Source organism: Cervus elaphus, chromosome 18, assembly GCF_910594005.1.
Source record: "Cervus elaphus chromosome 18, mCerEla1.1, whole genome shotgun sequence".
Taxonomy (NCBI): Eukaryota; Metazoa; Chordata; class Mammalia; order Artiodactyla; family Cervidae; genus Cervus; species Cervus elaphus.
In genome coordinates this window covers 92,999,191-93,016,486 of record NC_057832.1, presented here as the reverse complement: position 1 = coordinate 93,016,486, position 17,296 = coordinate 92,999,191, and the positions used below count along the sequence as shown (strand labels likewise).

At 41.0% G+C, this 17,296-nt stretch overlaps 1 protein-coding gene across 4 annotated transcripts in view; it reads right to left on the bottom strand.

Moving 5' to 3' along the window:
- The window catches only part of PTPRZ1 (protein tyrosine phosphatase receptor type Z1), a 193,830-nt gene that overhangs the window by 90,002 nt on the left and 86,532 nt on the right, over nucleotides 1-17,296 (bottom strand). The window lies entirely within an intron of this gene.

Here is a 17,296-nt window from a genome sequence, read left to right as displayed (position 1 = left end):
AGCCATCTCATCCTCTGTTGTCCCCTTCTACTCCTGCCTTCAATCTTTCCCAGCATCAGGGTCTTTTCAAACAAGTCAGTTTTTCACATCAGGTGGCCAAAGTATTGGAGTTTCAGCTTCAACATCAGTCCTTCCAATGAACACTCAGGACTGATCTTTAGGATGGACTGGTTGGATCTCCTTGCAGTCCCCGGGAATCTCAAGGGTCTTCTCCAACACCACAGTTCAAAAGCATCAATTCTTCTGTGCTCAGCTTTCTTTATATTTCAACTCTCACATCCATATATGACTACTGGAAAAACCATAGCCTTGACTAGATGGACCTTTGCTGACAAAGTAATGTTTCTGCTTTGTAATATGCTTTCTGGGTTGGTCATAACTTTCCTTCCAAGGAGTAAGCATCTATTAATTTCATGGCTGCAGTCACCATTTGCAGTGATTTTGGGGTTCCCCATAAATAAAGTCTGCCACTGTTTCCACTGTTTTCCCATCTATTTGCCATGAAGTGATGGGACCAGATGCCATGATCTTAGTTTTCTGAATATTGAGCTTTAAGCCAACTTTTTCACTCTCCTCTTTCACTTTCATCAAGAGGCTCTTTAGTTCCTCTTCACTTTCTGCCATAAGGGTGGTGTCATCTGCATATCTGAGGTTATTGATATTTCTCCCAGCAATCTTCATCCCAGCTTGTGCTTCTCCCAGCCCAGCATTTCTTATGATATACTCTGCATATAAGTTAAAAAAGCAGGGTGACAAGATACAGCCTTGACGTACACCTTTCCCTATTTGGAACCAGTCTTTTGTTCCATGTCTAGTTCTAACTGTTGTTTCATGACCTGCATACAGATTTCTCAAGAGGCTGGTCAGGTGGTCTGGTATTCCCATCTCTTTCACAATTTTCCACAGTTTGTTGTGATCCACACAATCAAAGGCTTTGGCATAGTCAATAAAGCAGAAATAGATGTTTTTCTGGAACTCTCTTGCTTTTTCAGTGATCCAGCAGATGTTGGCAATTTGATCTCTGGTTCCTCTGCCTTTTCTAAAACCAGCTTGAACATTTGGAAGTTCACGGTTCACATATTGTTGAAGCCTGGCTTGGAGAATTTTGAGCATTACTTTACTAGTGTGTGAGATGAGTGCAATTGTATGGTCGTCTGAACATCCTTTGGCGTTGCCTTTCTTTGGGATTGGAATGAAAACTGAGCTTTTCCAGTCCTGTGGCCACTGCTGAGTTTTCCAAATTTGCTAACATATTGAATGCAGCACTTTCACAGCATCATCTTTTAGGACTTGAAATAGCTCAACTGAAATTCCATCACCTCCACTAGCTTTGCTTTTAGTGATGCTTCCTAAGGCCCATTTGACTTCACATTCCAGGAAGTCTGGCTCTAGGTGAGTGATCACACCATTGTGATTATCTGGGACATGAAGATGTTTTTTGTACAGTTCTTCTGTGTATTCTTGCCACCTCTTCTTGATATCTTCTGCTTCTGTTAGTTCCCTACCATTCTATCCTTTCTTGAGCCCATCTTTGCATGAAATGTTCCCTTGGCATCTCTAATTTTCTTGAAGAGATCTCTAGTCTTTCCCATTCTGTTGTTTTCCTCTATTTCTTTGCACTGATCATTGAGGAAGGCTTTCTTATCTCTTCTTGCTATTCTTGGGAACTCTGCATTCAAATGGGTATATCTTTCCTTTCCTCCTTTTTTTTTTTTTTGCTTCTCTTCTTTTCACAGCTATTTGTAAGGCCTCCTCAGAGAGCCATTTTGTTTTTTTGCCTTTCTTTTTCTTGAGGATGGTCTTGATCCCTGTCTCCTGTACAATGTGTGCCCCATTGTATTAGCTATTATAAATAATCTAGAGATGATCTGAAGACTATGGAAGCATGTATATAGGTGAGATGAAAATAGTATGCCATTTTATATAAGGGACTTGCACATCCACAAATTTTGGTATCTGAAGGAATCCTGGAACAATCCCTCTCTGATATTGAGAAACAACCGAATTCCTAGATTTAGATTCTGGGTTTTAATATGGTACACCATAAGAACAAGAGAAGGGGTCAACAAGACCCTTGTCTAGCCATCACACTCTTACAAATCCACAGAAAATCAATCTATCTTATTGGATGTTAGTCCTCGCCCAGGGTTCCAGATTAAAACATGTCCAGTTGATAGGAGTTAGATTCTGATCTGACTTCCTTAGCACTCTCCACGGGTGAAGGTGGGAGGCTGTAGACTGCGTGTCATCCCAGCCATTGACTGATTTGGCTTAATTTCCATCTGTGTGTGTGTTGTGTATTAATCACTCAGTCGTGTCCGACTCTGCAATCCCATGAACTGTAGCCCACCAGGCTCCTCTGTCCATGAAATTCTCCAGGCAAGAATCCTGGAGTAGATAGTCATTCCGTTCTCCAGGGGATCTTCCTGACCCAGGGGTCAAACCCCAGTCTCCTGCATTGCAGGCAGATTCTTTACCATCTGAGCCATCAGGGAAGCCCAAATTTCCACCTGCTCAGGGTCTCATTTATAAAAATGTAATCATCTGGGCTATCTTTGAAATATCTCTTTCTTTTCCCTTCTCTCTCTTCTTTTTTTCTGGTCATAAAACTTAACAGATTTTATTGTTTACCAAGAAGACAAATAAAACAGGGCTTTCCAGAATTTTGTTTACCGTAAAGTGAATTTTCATCTGTTCCACAGAATGAACAGTCCTCTCAACCAAAATTGCCCTGTAATGCCTTTATTTCAACACTACCTGAAGCCATAAACCATCTCTCATAACCTTACCTCACTGGATATCAACTGAGCTAAGTACCCACGCAGTGCTAAGAATGGGTATGTCTTATTTAATGTTCATTTATTAAAATACATGAAATGTTGCGGATCCAAGTCTCAACCTCTTCTCTGGCTAAACTCTAGCATTCCACAGCCAGTCCATGAAAGAGCAGGTAGCAGCGCCATTTTCAGCTTCTTCCTTTCAAATGGTTTTCTTTTTGAACATGAGTATGGGCAAGGCCAAGATTTAAACGATTGATGTTCAGAGAATTTATAAGAAAACATACCATCCATACAACTCTAGTCTTTACCATCTTTCTGGGATAAGGGAATCAGTGAGGATGACTTTCATGCAAGCTGTCATGGTGTGCTAAAGCTCATTTTGCATAATTTAACCCAAGAAAGAAATAATAATTAATCACACCATGGAATTGCCTGCATAGCCTGGAAAAATTAGGCAATTCATCTCCTAGTGAGGCATTCACCAGAATCAATAATAGGTGCTGAAAACTTATTTTGTTTTAAAATCTTAGCTCTAAGCTTAGAGAGTGCTTGAATACAATATGCTTTAAATATGCATAGTGATGCACATCTTGGCTTCTAGGAACAGCTTTAAAGAATTGAGTAATAATACTATGTTAATTTCACTGTAAAGAACATTGGCATGGAGACAAGAAAGCATTGCTTGTTTTACTCATGTCATTGTAAGAGAAACAAGAGAGAGAAACTGTAGTAGGAATCAATAAAGCCCTTCCTATTGCTTTAATTTTTAAAAACAGTACAATAAATTCTGAGCACACTTAGGAAGAGTCTTATAGTTGTGATGCATAGAAACACAAAATTTTAAGTCTCTAGTAACACTGAATATGATTTATAACCTGTTTTGTCCATAATATTCTGTGCTCATCTTTATGTGGATTCTAACTTAGCACATCCAAAACTGAACACTTGATTTCTGCCCTATAAGTGCCTGCTACGTTCACTGTCATTCCTAAACACAGAAGTCACCCTAGTGCCTCTGTTTCCTCCTCAGTAAGCCCTTTGGGTTCTACCTTCAAAATATTTCCTTATAGGTCATTTCTCATCTCCACTGTTAGCGCCCAAGTCCAAGCTACCCTCATTCCTGGCCTGTAAGTCTTGCTGCTCCACAAGCCGCATCACCATCAACTAGGAGATCGTTAGGAGAGTCAGGTCTCCACTGCAGCCTCACCAAGTCAGAATCTACATTTTTACACAATCTGCAGGAGATTCTTACACACATTAAATTTTGACAAACACTGACTTAGACCTATCCAGTAGTCATGTATGGATGTGAGAGATGGACCATAAAGAAGGCTAAATACTGAAGAATTGATGTTTTCAAACTGTGGTGGTGAAGAATACTCTTAAGAGTCCCTTGGACAACAAGGAGATCAAATCAGTCAGTCTTAAAGATCAGTCCTGAATATTCACTGGAAGGATTAAAGCTGAAGCTGAAGCTCCAGTACTTTGGCCACCTGATGAGAAGAGCTGACTCACTGGAAAAAGACCCTGATGCTGGGAAAGATTGAGGGCAGGAGAAGGGGGGCAACAGAGGATGAGATGGTTGGATGGCATCATAGACTCAACGGGCATGAGTTTGAGCAAGCTCTGGGAGACAGTGAAGGACAAGGAAGCCTGGTATGTTGCAGTCCATGGGGTCTCAAAGAGTCAGACATGACTTAGCAACTAAACAACAACAAAGTGACCCAGGTCTACCATGAGATAATACATACAGGTTAAGCTACTAAATTTGTTGTAATTCACTGTGTGGCATAAAAAAACTAATGCAATCTGTAGCAAGTCATCTTTTAAAACACATATTAGATTATGCATAACTCCTTGACTTAGGTCCTTCCAATGCCTTTTCAAATTAGAATATAATATACAGACTCTTTCCCAGGGCTGACAGACCCTGTATGTCACCAGTCACATCCACTCGGATCTCATTTTCTGCCACTCTGTGGTGATGACTCTCTATTCCAGCCATACTGACTCCTTTTCTGTTCCTTAAGCATGAGAAGCCTCAGGGCTTGCCACTTGCTGCCACTCACTCTTTCTGGAATCTTCTGCCCCATTTGTCCGCAAGGCTTCTTTTGATCAGGTCTCTGCCCAAATGTATCTCTTTAGAGAGAGGCTTTCTCTGAACAATCTGTATAAAATACACTTCCTTTGCTCAGCAATTCTCAATCACTTCTCCTTATTTTACTTTTCTTCTCCTAAGTTAGTAATTGGGGCTTCCTAGGTTGCACTACGGAGAAGGCCATGGCACCCCATTCCAGTATTCTTGCCTGGAAAGTCCATGGATGGAGGAGCCTGGTAGGCTGTGGTCCACGGGGTCATGAAGAGTCGGACAGGACTGAGCGATGTTCACTTTCACTTTTCACTTTCATGCACTGGAGAAGAAAATGGCAACCCACTCCATTGTTCTTGCCTGGAGAATCCCAGGGATGAGGAAGCCTGGTGGGCTGCCATCTATGGGGTTGCACAGAGTCGGACACAACTGAAGTGACTTAGCATCAGCAGGTTGCGAGTGGTAAAGAATCTGCCTGCCAATGCAGAAGACCTAAGAGATGTGGGTTCAATCCCTGGGTGGGGAAGATTGCCAGGAGAAAGGCATGGCAACCCACTCCAGTATTCTTGCCTGGAGAATCCCATGGACAGAGGAGTTTGATGGGCTATAATAGTTCATGGGGTCACAAAGAGTCGGACATCACTGAAGCAACAGCACAGCACAAGATACTAATTATGTTCATTTATTTGTTTCCACAATCTAGCATCTAGAGAAAAGCCTGGCACGTGGTAGGTATTCAATAAATGTTTGTTGAATGACCGAATCAGACAAAAAAATGTTAAATGTCTTTTGTTTTATTAGTATGAGCTCATAGGGGTCTAACACAGGATGACAATAAGAGAAAAAGAAAGAAAGAAAACTGACCAACTAAAGATCATTTCTAAATTCAACTGCAGGCCACATCTACCTGTCTGTTATATGACAATTTTGTTGAGCAGTCCCCACGAAACTTCTGCTAAAGGATCTCAAGAAAGATCTGATGTCCAAACTGTGCGCTGTCTGACAGTAAATGATCCTGAGTCACTGGATTACGTTTGAAGTGTACCAAATGATTATACTGAGTATGGACTCAATTTAAATCACCTACTAGCTCATCATGCCAACTATAGCATAGGTTCCAGAAGCCTCCTTAATTTCTGTGATTAAAAGACAAAAGAGCTAGAATAGGGAAAAGAAATTTTTCAGTGAAAAGGCTGTAAAACAGAAAAAGTCCAAAAATATAAGCCCTTGATATTCTTTTTGCAATGGACTCTGAAAAAAGGATGTTTCAGATACTCATAAGTAGAAATCCAGGGAAAGAAAACTGTGTTAAAATTGTGCACAAGGATGAAATATAAATCAAAGAAGCATTAAATACACTTTAGCTGTTTTGATAATGAAGCAATATTTAACCCTATGCTTAAATATTATTTTTAAAAGTCCCAAATTAATGTTTTTAATTTTGCAGTTGGAGACCGCAGTCCATGTAGTAATTAAAGCCAGGATGATGTATCCAAGAAAGCAGGTGAACAGAATTCATTACAACTATACTGTATCACTTGAGTGTTATTAACAAATGTTGTGAAGGAAGAAATTAGGATATGCATTGTCATTGCAGCAGAAGATTAGCAAGGTGATTTACCATCAGGAGGACTGCAGACTACTAAATGACAGCTCTGGAGAATTAAAATAAATTATTCATTCACATAGTCGTCCATTCTTTCATGCATTTATTGACTCACCTGAATGAGTACCACCCCTATGAATTTCCTGCGCTCACCTCTATTGGAGCACTTCGCAGATTATATGTTTGTCAACCTATCTATTACATCTATATCTTATTGCCAAACTCTGGGTCTGGCACATGGTAGACACAGATTAAGTGCTTGGGCAATAAAGTTTAAACACCAAGCGAATATATCCAGTATTTACATCCTGTGCACTCTTGACTCCAAGCAGAATGGAAAGCAATTGTAGGCTCTGTAGGAAATATGCATGAGTTCAAGTTTGTCTGATCCTTGTTTATTTTTGCATTTCAGAAGGTTGGGAGTGTGTTCAATAAAAAATAAGACAAGTGCATAAAGGAGTAGACAGGATGAAAGAAGGTAAACATGGTTATCAAAGCACGCCATGCAGGTTTTGAGGGATGGACAGAATCCAGAAGGCAGAGGGCAACTGAGAGCATGTCTGGTTGGGTGATGAGCCTGAGCAAACTCACTGTGGGAGAAAAGTGCAGGCAATGCTCAGAGAGAAGTGAGCAGGAGTGAATGCCTCTCTTCCTACCGAGGGAGACAGAAAGGCAGGCTGTGGTCAGATGTAGTTAGAGAGGCCAGTGGGAGGCACTGAGGCTTCGGAACGCTAAGGAGCTCACTGCTGCCTCATCAGGGAGGCTGAACTGGCCGGAACGCAGGATGAGCAGGGAGAGGGAGGCTGCATAATACGTGGACACTTCCACTGGCATCTTCTATGTGTCTTCATACGATTTGATAAAGTTAGTTGCTCAGTCATGTCCAACTCTTTGCAACCCCATGGACGTGTAGCCCGCCAGGCTCCCCTGTCCATGGAATTTTCCAGGCAAGAATACCAGAATGGATTGCCATTTCCTTCTCCAGGGGATCTTCCTGGTCCAGGAATTGAACCCAGGTCTCCAGCATTGCAGGCAGACTCTACTGTCCAAGCCACCAGCGAAGCCCAATCCCAGTGCAATGGACTGAATGTGTAAGCACCTCCAGAATTCATATGTTAGAATCCTAATCCCCACGTGATAGCATTTGGAGGTGGGGCCTTTAGGAGGCGATTAGGTCATAAGGGCTCTGGCTGACATCCAGGATTAGTGCCCTTATTAAAGAGACCCCAGAGAGATCCCTCACCCCTTCTAAATGTGAGGTTACAGTGAAAAAACAGTGATCTGAGAAGCAGCCCTCACTAGACACAAAGTCTGCTGGCGCCTTGATCTTAGACTTTCAGTTCTTCAGAAGTGTGACAAATCAACTTCTGCTGTTTATAAGCCACCAGTCTGTGGTATTTTGCTGCAGAAGCCTGGATGGCTGAGATAGCCTGTATCTATTTGGAATAGAGTATGCTTCTGTTTCTTGCTCATACTGTAATTTCACAGCACCTTTCTTAGAACCTGGCACTTAAGGCCTAAATAAATATTTCCTGAATGAACAAATAGTTCAATAAAACATCTACAGCTACCTGTACTTCAATATCTTTGAACTACATACCTTGTAAATAGGAACACATTCTAAAAATCATTCTGTGTAGGGAAGTATTTATTACTCCATCAGTCTCCAACATAAAAATATCAACTGGGGAAAACGAGAGTTTAAAATAAAGAAGGGTGAGTAAAATACCAATGCAGATTTTTAATATTTGAAAAGTGAGAAAATGATAAAGATGAGAACCAAAGGAAAAAAATCATTGTTCCCCTCTTTTTCACATGATTCTTGCGTCTAACCTTTCAGTATCAGAAAAATGAATACAATAATTAAAATATAGTATATAAGGCATTCAGCAAATATCCACTGAAATTCATATAAACATGATTTAAAATCCCAACGTTTATTTCTTTTCAAGGTTACCATAAATTACTGATATTTAACAAGATTTGAATAACAGAAGACTTGGAACTGATTCTTTAAAAATCAAGATATTGTTAAGAAAAACATACACTGCTTTCAATCTTAATGGATTTCTTGTCTAGTCCAGGTTTTGATGTAAGAAAACAGTTGTGTCTGTACATATTTACATGTAAAATATTATTAAGAGGCAAATATAAATGTAATATTAAAATGTAGACTACAGTACTGATTGTGGCATTAATCCAAGTAACTGCTTTGAATAAACTCCTCTCAAGATTCCATATGCCATAAATCAAAGCTTTATAAAGTACACTGAACTTGCTTCATAGGTACTAACAAATACACCAAAAGCTAAATGTATAACTCACTGAAATAGCACAAAGCTATCAGCAGTGAGATGTCATAGATTCAAATTTCAGTTTACGTACATACAGAAATGAAGTAAATCAGTGTTACTTTCAATAAAACTATTGCATATAACTGTACTCCAGAAAAATGGATAAATATATTTAGGTATTTAAACACTTTTCAGATGACATAATCAGCTGCTTTAGAAAGTGGGCTTCCTCAAAGATAAGAAAATAAACTCCCAAAGTACTGAGTAACAGTCATAGAGTAATTTCATGTCACACCAGTAAATGTCTTAACATAATTTGAATGCAAAGGAAGAAAGATGTCCGAGGTAACTTTCCACGTTGAGAACAAGAACAAGGATGTATTTTTATAAGCACAAATCGGCATGCCAGCTTATGGTTTTGGTTAAAGAGAGGTTTCCGGAGCTAGAGAGATCAAAGCAGTTGGCAAATATAAATTATGGTTGCTATTAAAAATGTGCTGAAAGCAGATAAAATGCAAACAATTTCAGCATGACACGTTGTTTAGTCAATATGGTATTTTCCATTATTATCTGCCCTAATGGGATGCTGACATTAGGGCAGCAGAGAAGCTTTGCAAGCCTGGCAGATACATCCAACTGACAGAGGGTTACAAATGTCAGGGAAGGTAGTTATCAATTTATACAGGAAAAGGCTAGCACAAGATTTCCTTAAGAACTATGGTATCAAAGAAGATTATCAGCTAAAGTCCAGTATAAATAAACAGAGGTAGTGATTAGAAATTTACTTCCAAGTTACTGTCTAAAATTTTATGACTTTTTCTTTTTTAGAAGAGAAAAGCAAAGAAGAAAAGGAAAGATATACCCATTTGAATGCAGACTTCCAAAGTATATAAAGGAGAGATAAGAAAGCCTTCCTCAATGATCAGTGCAAAGAAATAGAGAAAAACAATAGAATGGGAACGACTAGAGATCTCTTCGAGAAAATCATAGATACCAAGGGAACATTTCATGCAAAGATGGGCTCAATAAGGACAGATGGTAGGGAACTAACAGAAGCAGAAGATATCAAGAAGAGGTGGCAAGAATACACAGAAGAACTGTACAAAAAACATCTTCATGACCCAGATAATCATGATGGTGTGATCACTCACCTAGAGCCAAACATCCTAGAATGTGAAGTCAAGGGGGCTTAGGAAGCATCACTATGAACAAAGCCAGCAGAGGTGATGGAATTCCAGTTGAGCTATTTCAAGTTCAAGATGATGCTGTGAAAGTGCTGCACTCAATATGTCAGCAAACTTGGAAAACTCAGCAGTGGCCACAGGACTGGAAAAGCTCAGTTTTCATTCCAATCCGAAAGAAAGGCAACGCCAAAGGATGTTCAGACAACCACACAATTGCACACATCTCACACACTAGTAAAGTAATGCTCAAAATTCTCCAAGCCAGGCTTCAACAATACGTGAACCGTGAACTTCCAAATGTTCAAGCTGGTTTTAGAAAAGGCAGAGGAACCAGAGATCAAATTGCCAACATCTGCTGGATCACTGAAAAAGCAAGAGAGTTCCAGAAAAACATCTATTTCTGCTTTATTGACTATGCCAAAGCCTTTGACTGTGTGGATCACAACAAACTGTGGAAGATTCTGAAAGAGATGGGAATACCAGACCACCTGACTTGCCTCCTGAGAAACCTGTATGCAGGTCAGGAAGCAACAGTTAGAACTGGACATGGAACAACAGACTGGTTCCAAACAGGAAGAGGGGTACATCAAGGCTGCATCTTGTCACCCTGCTTATTTAACTTATGTGCAGAGTACATCATGAGAAATGCTGGGCTGGATGAAGCACAAGCTGGAATGAAGATTGCCAGCAGAAATATCAATAACCTCAGATAAGCAGATGACACCACCCTTACGGCAGAAAGCGAAGAACTGAAGAGCCTCTTGATGAAAGTGAAAGAGGAGAGTGAAAAAGTTGGCCTAAAGCTCAACATTCCAAAAACTAAGATCATGGCAACTGGTCCCATCACTTCATGGCAAATAGATGGGGAAACAATGGAAACAGTGGCTGACTTTATTTTTGGGGGCTCCAAAATCACTGCAGATGGTGATTGCAGCCGTGAAATTAATAGACGCTTACTCCTTGAAAGGAAAGTTATGATCAACCCAGAAAGCATATTACAAAGCAGAGACATTACTTTGTCAACAAAGGTCCATCTAGTCAAGGCTATGGTTTTTCCAGTAGTTATGTACGGATGTGAGAGTTGGACTATAAAGAAAGCTGAGCACCAAAGAATTGATGCTTTTGAACTGCGGTGTTAGAGAAGACTTTTGAGATTCCCGTGGACTGCAAGGAGATCCAAATTCTAAAGGAGATCAGTCCAGAGTGTTCATTGGAAGGACTGATGCTGAAGCTGAAACTCCAATACCTTGGCCACCTGATGCGAAGAACTGACTCATTGGAAAAGACCCTAATGCTGTGAAAGATAGAAGACAGAAGGAGAAGGGGACGGACAACAGAGGATAAGATGGTTGGATGGAATCACCGACACAATGGACATGAGTTTGGGTAAACTGGGAGTTGGTGATGGACAGGGAGGTCTGTTGTGCTGCAGTCCATGGGGTCGCAAAGAGTTGGACACAACTGAGAGACTGAACTGAACTGAATAGCCAAATAACAGTGTTGTGATAATTTCAGGTGAGCAGTGAAGAGATTCAGTCATATATAAACATGTATCCATTCTCCCCCAAAACCCCCTCCCATCCAGGCTGTCACATAACATTGAGCAGAGTTCCCTGTAGTAGGACCTTGTTGGTTATCCATTTTAAATATAGCAGTGTGTACATGTCAACTTTACCAACTTGGAAAAATCTGAGATAAACAAACAAAAGCATCAGATAATAATAACAATAAAAATTACTGCTCTAAAATGTAATAATGGCTCAGTGGTAAAGAATCTACCTGCAATGCAGGAGACAAAGGAATCGCAAGTTCAATCCCTTGGTCAGGAAGATCCCCTGGAGGAGGCAATGGCAGCCCACTCCGGTATTCTTGCCTGGAAAATCCCATGGACAGAGGAGTTTGGCGGGCTATAGTCCATAGGGTTGCAATGAGTAGGACATGACAGCACATACACATGCACAATGTAATAAACAACTTAAGTTTTTCCAGACCACAGAAAAAAAATAAAAACACAAGATGAAGAAGATCTAAGGACAATGACACAGTAGAATATTATTACTCTGAAGGTAAGTAATCACAACCTGATAATATGTGGTGGGTATAAATGAAATCAATGTGCAGAACAAATAGAATGGTATTCACAATGAGTCACAATTAACCGGTGCTTTAATCTGAAAATGAAATGAAGCCTATAGAGAAGGAAAGAAGAATTAAGGCAGGCAATCATGTGGGGGTACAAACCAACACAGTAGAATTGAAGACTAAAAGTAGGATGCCATTGCAAGGATTTAGGCATGTTTGAATGACTTTCATTTGAAACAGAGAAAGAACTGAAAGTGCAAGGGTTAGTTGCTCAGTCGTGTCTGACTCTGCGACCCCACAGACTGTAGCCTGCCAGGCTCCTTTGTCCATGGAATTCTCCAGGCTCTGAAGAATACTGGAGTGGGTAGCCATTCCCTTCTCCAGGGGATCTTTCTGACCCAGGGAGCAAACACAGATCTCCTGCACTGCAGACAGATTCTTTACCATCTAAGCCACTGGAGAAATGAAAAAGGGAGATAGGCAAAGAATGACTCCCAAGATCCTGGCTGGAGCACACCTGGGTGTATCATGGTACCTAGTCCACGATAGAGAGGATGGATGAAAAGAAAGACTCTGCACCTGGATTTGGATCTGCAGACTGAGACTTCCATGAAGTTGGTCAGGCAATCAAAAATATGAGTCTGGGAGCCATTAAGAAGTCTGGACTACAGATAGGTACTGGGGAACACAGCATGAGGGGACAACTTAAAACCATGAATATGGATGAAATACTTCAAGTTAACAAGCAAGAAGGTTAATGATAAGACAGTGAAGAGTATTAACATTTAGGGACTCCAAGGGAAGGAGGAAGTGCCCAAAGAAATTAAGAATAAATGGCCTGAAAGAGAATTGCAAATTTAGAAGAAAACCTTATCCTGAAAGTCATAGAAGGATGGTTCCAGCAATGAGAGATTATCCCAAAGTAAACATCACACACATTAGAAAGCCCACAGGGTCATGACTGAAGAACAACTACGGGCGTGGATTATTTCTTAACTCCAAATCCTGTATTCTTAGAATAAAATTATTTAAATGAAATGGTGGATCTGAAATTTAGACTACAGTAGGCAGAAGATTAAATTAGAGATGACAGAGTAGCATTAAGAAAGAGCTTTTTAAAGCTTGTTATGAAGTAAGAAGATAGGGCAGCATACAAAGACTGATGCAAGCATGAGGAATGCTTTTTTTTTAAAGACAGAAATTTAAGCATGCATATACAAAGAGGCCAAAGAGTTATTACAAGAAGGAGCTTGAATGATGTGAGGTCCATGATTGAGGTCTCCCTAAGGGAGGAGGGTAAACCATGGATGGAGGATTATAGCCTATGAGAGGAAAAGAAACATTTAAAAAAATCAAGGAAATATGGATTTGCAAACATTTAGAGATGGAGGAATAAGAAATCTGATGGTTCAAACCACAGAGCTTCAGGTGTGGAGTAGAATCTCATCCCATGGAAGGAAAAGAGGTTGGTAGTTGAGCCGACTACGGTTCAATCCCAGGGCCATCATTTATAAGCACCATTCATTGAGCCTCAGTTACCGTCTCTGTTATAGGAACAATCATCTCTATCTCTCACACTGTGTAAATTAAATGAGATAATACATGTAAATATACTGGCAGATAGTATGAATTTCCTTAACCCTTCTCTCTATTCTCTCAGGAAAACTGGAAGCAGGATACATTGGCTGTGGGAGAGATGCAAGTAAGAGAATGGGCTTGAGGCAACTGGTGGAAAATGAAATTGTGGATATTCAAGACTGATGGAAAACACTGAGGGCTCCACTGGTGTGGGCAACCACGAACTTGTAGAGGCAGCACTGTAAAGTGTGTCTGGGTGGGCTTTTGTTTTTGTAAATTTAGTATTCCTGGTGGACAAGTAGAGCAGGTAGAGAGTTGCAGTCCCACTATGGAGATCAGTAGGATCTGTGTGATGGGATAACAGAAGGTCAGGGAACTAGAGACTCTGGATATAGAGTATTGAAGCTCCCTCCCAACCCCCAGTCTCAAATCTGGTGGAGGGAGAGAAACATAAATTTTTTAAAAAGTCATTAAACAGTTACAACCACAGAGTCATCTGTCATCCTTCATTTTGTTATAAAATGATAAAACTGCCAACGGTGAAGCCCAGTATTGCAGTGTTTTCACTGTTATAGCCTGGTATCAAATACTTAATCAAAATCAGAAAAGTCACTGCTGAAATTCAGCAACCCCCAGAAACCATGAGGGGTTTTTGTTGCTCTATCATCACCTGCCAAAAAGCCATCACCTCTAAAAGAAAGAAAAGGTTCAGGCTTTAGGTAACTCTGTGATTAACATTATGACCTTTATATTTGCCTGATTCTCTCCAAATGAGTCCACTGTGTTTAATACTCAGGATTGAGACTGCAGGCAGTGACGACTGATTAACTGCAGGACTTCAGTGGAGCATCTGCTCTTTTTTTTTTTTTTCATTTATTTTTATTAGTTGGAGGCCAACCATTTCACAACATTGCCGTGGGTTTTGTCATACACTGACATGAATCAGCCACGGAGTGGAGCATCTGCTCTTAACTATCTGACCTCAACGAAACGCAGGCAAACTATCTAGGGAATGATGAGAGAGATACGGCGCAAGATTTCATTGTTGCTGCAGCCCGACTATTACAAGGGAGATGGCAAATACAGACTCCAAAACATCCTTGGAAATTACTCCTTGGTTTGAGAAAACACTCTTGTGGATTAGCTGTGCAAGCTGCTCTAGAGTCACTGTAAACTCGTCTGTGGTCATTAAGTCTTCCCCTTCTCTGACAAATGAAGAACCAAACTCTTTCAGCGAGGAAACAGCAGCACAAGAGAACAGTGGCGGCAGTGGACAGGGACACCACCACCGTGTGTGCACTCAAAGCTCATCGCCCTCACACTTATCATCGGTATGGTGCAGGACTGAGGCTCTGTTTTCTACTTTTGCTAGGAGGATCAGAGATTCAGGGTTGAAGTCTGAGACACAGATATAACCTGAGATCTTTCCATTTGTAATTGCTATTCAATTGCTAAGTAGTGTGCGGCTCTTTGCAACCCCATGGACTGCAGCATACCTGGCTCCCCTGTCCTTCACTACCTCCTGGAGTTTGCTCAAATTCATATCATTGAGTCAGTGATGCCATCCAACCATCTCATCCTCTTTCATTCTCTTTTGTCTTCAGTCTTTCCCAGCATCAGGGCCTTTTCCAGTGAGTCGGATCTTCACATCAGGTGGCCAAAGGATTGGAGCTTCAGCTTCAGCATCAGTCCTTCCAATGAATATTCAGGGTTGATTTCCTTTAGGATTGACTGATTTGATCTCTTTGCAGTCCAAAAGACTCTCAAGAGTCTTCTCCAGCACCACAATTCAAAAACATCAATTATTTGGCACTCAGCCTTCTTTATGGTCCAACTCTCACATCCATACATGACTACTGGAAAAATCATAGCTTTAACTACATGGATCTTTGTTCCCAAAGTGATCTCTTTACTTTTTAATACACTGTCTAGGGCTTCCCAGGTGGTGCTAGTAGTAAAGAACCCGCCTGCCAATACAGGAGACATAAGAGACATGGATTCGATCCCTGGGTTGGGAACCCTGGAGAAAGGCAAGGCAACCCACTCCAGTACTCTTGCCTGGAGAGAAACAAGGACAGAGGAGCCTGGCAGGCTGCAGTCTATAACGTCGCACAGAGTTGGGCAGGACTGAAGCGACTTAGCATGCAAGCACTAGGTTTGTTACAGCTTTCCTTCCAAGGAGCAAGCGAACACTTTGTAATAAAACTTCTGATAATTTTCCTACAGTGTTGTTTCAAATGTTTTGATTACAGATCATGCAGCCTATTAGACCAAAGTTTCTGGTTCAATTCCTATACAGACCATCTCTTTGCTGTGTATGTTTATTACAAAAGCTGTGGGTGAACATTACAAATACATTGCTCCAGTTAAGAATTCTGTTTTATATCATCTTCAGAATCCCAGGGACGGGGGAGCCTGGTGGGCTGCCTTCTACGGGGTCACACAGAGTCGGACACGACTGAAGCGTCTTAGCAGCAGCAGCAGTAGCAGATCCCATCAAAACTTAATTTCATTAAATACAGCTTTTACTTGTTCATTTATTCACTCATCAAATATTTATGGAGTGCCCAGTGTGAGACAGAATAAACGGCTGGTACAAAAGATTCAAAGACAAATAAAACAGCATCTTTCATCAAAGAACTCATGTTCCAGTGAGAACCCAAGACATCAAAAAAAAAAAAAAAAGACAAAAACCCAAGACTGTCAAATATAATACAGTCTACTAAGGATAATAGCAGAGATATGCATAGAATAATTCCAGGGACATAAAAGAGTTGTAGCTAACCCAAATGGGATGAGAGACAAAGAAGGCTTCCTGAATGACATGTTGCCTGAGATAAGTCTTAAATGATGGGTCCGCTCAGTCATGTCTGACTCTCTGCAACCCCACTGACTGTAGCCCACCTGGCTCCTCTGACCATGGAATTCTCTAGGTAAGAGTACTGAAGTATGTGGCCATTCCCTTCTCCAGGAGATTTTCCCAATCCAGGGATCAAACCCAGGTCTCCCAGACTGCAGGCAGATTCTTTACAATTTGAACCACCAGGGAAGCCCAAATGATGGGCAAGTATTATCAAATTAAAGGTGGGGAAGGAATCCAGGGCTGAAGGTACCCAAGAAGTTAGAATGGCATGAATTCAGGAGAGAGAAAGAATGGTTATCTGAGAAGACAACCCAGAAGTTTTATGATACATAAAAGGCAAGGCAGAGAGGACAGAGGACTGAGTATGGTGGGGAGACACTGAAGATCTAAGTGCCTCGATAAAGGGTTTGAACTTTTCCGGGAGGCTACTGAAGCGATTTCAGTTGTAGATGGCAAAGTTATCTGTAAGTTTCATGGAGGTAACTACGGTTACAGAGTTGAAGAGACAAAATTGATGGCAGGTCAATTACAAGTCTGAGCAACACTTTGGGTGAAGAATAGTTAGGATCTAAACAGGGGGAGAGAGAAAGGGGGAGAGGAAAAAACTCCGGGCTGGGGAGTTTATTAGCAGTGGGGTCGTGAATGGTCACTTTAATGACTCTGGCTTGGGTGGTTGAGGATCGCAACGCTGCCAGTCAAGAGGAAAGAGTTTACATTCCCCCAAGGGACCTCTTGCCAGGTCATTCTCTCCCATGTCATTCGCCACGGCCACCGTGCAACTAGGCATTCGTTTCAGGGGAGGGAGAGCGACAGTCTTCTA